Source organism: Crocodylus porosus, unplaced genomic scaffold (assembly GCF_001723895.1).
Source record: "Crocodylus porosus isolate Cpor-Errol unplaced genomic scaffold, CroPor_comp1, whole genome shotgun sequence".
Lineage (NCBI taxonomy): Eukaryota > Metazoa > Chordata > Crocodylia > Crocodylidae > Crocodylus > Crocodylus porosus.
This window is the reverse complement of record NW_017728886.1, coordinates 39,957,784-39,962,148: the sequence shown is the minus strand read 5'-3', so window position 1 is coordinate 39,962,148 and position 4,365 is coordinate 39,957,784.

The window sequence follows — 4,365 nt, the reverse complement described above, 5'->3', positions numbered from 1 at the left end:
TCTCTCTCTCTGACCCTATTTGCAAATATATACCTTTTGTATTGCTAATGGAGTGTGTCTGTGACTGAGAGTTTTTTTCGCCTCCCGAGAAACGAACCATAGCAGATTTCTGCAACAGTGATTTAAAAAAAAATGCTAGTGAAATATATTTTCTGCACTCAGTGTAACTCAAATCATTCTTGCCGTTGTTAAACTATTTTATTCCATACTTTATATTTAACATTTGATTTTTAAAAACACGTATGGAGAAGTAAATGGAGAAGTAAAGAATAGAATCCAGGTTCCCAGAATCCCAGTCCAGTGCTTCTCATAGAGCTGGGGTGGGCAATGATTTGGGACAGAGGACCACTTAAGGAACTTGGGTTAGCTGTTGTGGCCCAGTCTGCCCCCCACAACAACTCACCAAAACTACCTAAGTGGTAGACTACTAGACCAGTATCCAGGGATGCTGGATGGAGCAGGCAGGTGGGAGGGGTCTTCATGGAGACTGGCTCAGGACCTCTGCGAGCAGGGTGCTCAGCTGGGTGGATAGCATGGGACTGTGGGCAGGCAGGGAGCAGTGTCTAGGAGCAGGACTGGCAGGTGGGGCCGAGGCCAGGGCAAGGGCCAGGATTGCAGGGCAGTGACAGCATGGGGCCAGGGCCTGGGGCAGAACCGTGATCCACTCTTAGCATGGCCCTGCACTGTCACCAGGCCATGATCCCAGCCCCCGCCTGCCCATTCCCAGGCACCACTCCTTGCCTGCCTGCAGCCCCATCCTGTCCACCTGCCTGAGTGCGCCCTGCTTGGTCTTGGGCCAGTCTCTATGCAGATCCTGCATGCCTGCTCTTTCTGGCATCCCTGGCAGTAGGGTGCCCGGGGAGCAGGGCCAGCTCCAGCAGCGGTGGGAACATAGGCAGGGGCAGCCAGAAAGAGGCTGGGGGCTGCCAGGGCTACTGGGAAGCAGAGTCTGGTACTGTAACGCCCCAGCCCGCTTTATGCTTGGGGCGGTGAAACCAGCACCATGTCCCATGGCCCGGGCTGCCTCCTGTGCCTGGGCCAGGTGGGACTGAGGGACCTGCTATGGGCTGGATAAAATCCCTTGAGGACCATTTTGCTTACCCCTGTAGACCATGCTTCTTCTCTCGAACTTAAGTAAAACAAGCTATCTTTATTCTGCAGCTGAGTTATTGCACAGATAACGACACATCAGGAATCTTGATTTTTCTAGATGACTTTCCTTGACGTCTTTCGATGGACATGATGAATAAAATACCCTAATTGAATAGAATACCACAATATGTAATGTTTTTCTTTCTTAAGCATCATATTGAAAAGGTACTTTTTAGTAGTATATGTAGAAAGCCTGAGAATTAATTGAGTCATTTTTCTGATCCACTGCCTTCCACCTACACATAATGAAAAATACTTTGAAAAGCCTTTCCCTACATTAATAATCATTTGTCTGCTTTTACTGCCATTTTTTGTTGTTGTTAGCAATCAACTATACATGTAATCTAGGCTTAAAGTAGCTTTAATCCTTATAACTATCACATTTCTGTGTTAGTATTTTGTAAAAATCTTCCGTGGGACCTGGAAATGTTCTGCAAACGCAACAGCAAGACATTTTTAGATCACATTGTACAAAATACATTTCACAATATGAGAAGTGCCTTCACTAATGATTATAAATAATGTAGCACCATAACCCATGTTCTTTACTTGTATTCCAGTACAAATTATTGAATGCTCTCATTACTTTGTTGTTCTCCTCTTTCACATTCAGTTCTGTTTGGTTTTAATGCCATTGAGTCATCACGACTATTGATAGCATCAGTCAACGTGTTTTACAAGATGCTGTCTCCAGAGGTTATTAGAAGGGCCTTATGCTGAGCACCCTCTGTTCCCATTGTCTTCCAACAAGAAGTCAACTCCTCTCAAAATACATTTGTCTGTAGACTAATCCAGAGAAACCATAATGGTAAGGTTAAATTTACTACATTATACTAATCAAAATTGAAACTGACAAGTACAGGAAAATGAGGCTACTTAAGTCTATGAATACTAAAAGGATGCTCAGTAAATCATAGGATCAAGTTCACTGATAATAGCATTCAATCTGCTCTCACACTACAAGTTCATAACACCACCACCAATAAAGTAATTTGATCAAACAAGTCATTTCAAAGGTTCTTCCAAAAGCAAGATGCTAAGACTGCTAATATTATATATAGCTCAAGCCTTTAAAACTCCAAAGTTTTTTGAGGTTTGCTTGACTTTACTGCTTTGGTCAAACCCTCTTCCCCATATCTTTTTGATCTTACAAAAATAACTTATTTTTTGCCAGGGTTTAACCAATTTTGTCACCATCTTCCTCTCTTTGTTTGCATTGGCTTTTAAATCATTGAGTGGGTGTGCTATATTAGAATTTCTGTAATGGAACTGGGGCCATAATAAGCATCAAGCTTGATTGTAGAAAAATCACAATTTTTTTCTTGATGCCACATACTGCTAATCAGTGATGCTCTGACTATCACTAGTACATTGACTCAACTCCTTATCTGCAATGAGTCCTATTTACGTAATGTTTTATATTGTCAGATGTGTAAGCATAGGGAATTCAGTCATACGGATAACTATTAGTTCTTTAAAACGAGCCAAAGCAATTTATGTAAAAGCAATAAATGTGTGTATTTTATATTATGTAGCATCTCCCCTCCTGTTTTTTCTACTTTGCTTACCACCTCACATGCTATTTCACTACCCTGAAAGCTGGAAAATTGCCAAGGCAATGCTATATCAAATCTTAATTATTACTGCTTTGTCTCCTTTCTCCCATAAAAAGAGTAATAGGTTGTGCAAGAGCTCTATCATGTCATTAATAAAAACAAATTATAAATTCCTTTCTATCTGGGCATTTAATCTCTTTCTGTATTAGATTTCTTTAATTGGCAGCAAGTTTATTTTACTCTGTGCAAACACAAATGGCGTACTTTTAAAAAATTAAATCAAAAAAGTTTTTTTAACATAGCTTTGTATTAAAACCTAGTAGAATTAAACAAATTACATAATATTCTAGTTTCCTCTTTTCTGAAAACTTTCAGAACACCACAGCACAAAGCAGGGAAGTAAACATAGCTTATGCTTTGAAATTCTAAAAAAAAGAGTAGATATTCAAAACGTTTGACTTTGAGTAAAAGAAAAAGCAATTACAGACTATTTTAAAATTAGATTTATGGATATTTATTTTTTATTTCAGAGAAAAGTAGATTTAACCAAGGGCAAGAATATGCACTGTAATGTTGTAACTCATCATTAGATGGAGCTACTTCAACTATTACATTAAGAACAAAAAAAGAGTAAAGAACTTCAAAATCAATGCTGCAGAAAATTAGCGTTGGAAGAATTCGAAGAGAAACATTTTATTTTGCCTAACTTCATTTGCAACCAACTTAAGACTCAGTATAAGAGCTACAGTTGTCTTTTACCCAGCCTGACAATTCTTAACCAAGGGAAGTTCCCCATGGTACATCCAGATGAGTGTGGATGTTTGATTCTCCAGGGACAAGTAACGGTGGTGCACCCTGTCACCAGTGGTGATTCTGCTTCTTGGAGCCTGGCTGGCAGCTGCAGTGCAGCTCTGGGGGCCTGGGTCCGCTTTTGAGCGGTGCACACTGCCTGTGCATGTGCTGTTCCACTATTTTTCCCTGCAAGTTCTTTTGAGCGCTGGATATCCATGGGTCAAAAAATGCACAGAAAAAAGGTGGAACAGCACATGCACAGGCAGATATCCCTTGCAGCATGGAGAACATCTAAACATGCGGTATGTGGCACTGCAGACTTTTTTGTGGCGCCACGTATCGTACAGCCGTACTTGTTTGGACGCAGCCCCTGGGCCCCAAAATTAGGTCCTGTGGGTTTAATCTTCAGAGCTTTCTGTGACTATGAAATAGAAATACCTTGAAGGAAAACAGTACTTCCAAGTTAAACATATTTTAAGCTTCCTCACTTGTAAAAAACAATATGGAAAGGAACTTGATCCCAGTATCCAAGTAGAGATGCCATGAACAGGACAGAAGTTGGAACATGAACATGGCGCTCTGCATGATTACAACTATTCACCTTTATGCAAAGGGAAACCTAACATAGGTTATAAACCATAAGTGTTAGACTGTCAAACAAATAATACTGTAGTACAAAGGAAATAAATGTTCAGCACTGGCCTTCAAGGACCTCCATTTACTACTTTGAAAGGTTTAATTGACTAAGAAAAATCCATTTCCCAGTAATCTAATTTCTTCAGTTCCATTATGGGTACTGCCCAGTCCTAGAACTAAAAAAAAACAGGTATGCTAACAGTTTGTGTGACAATTTCCACTGGAGTAA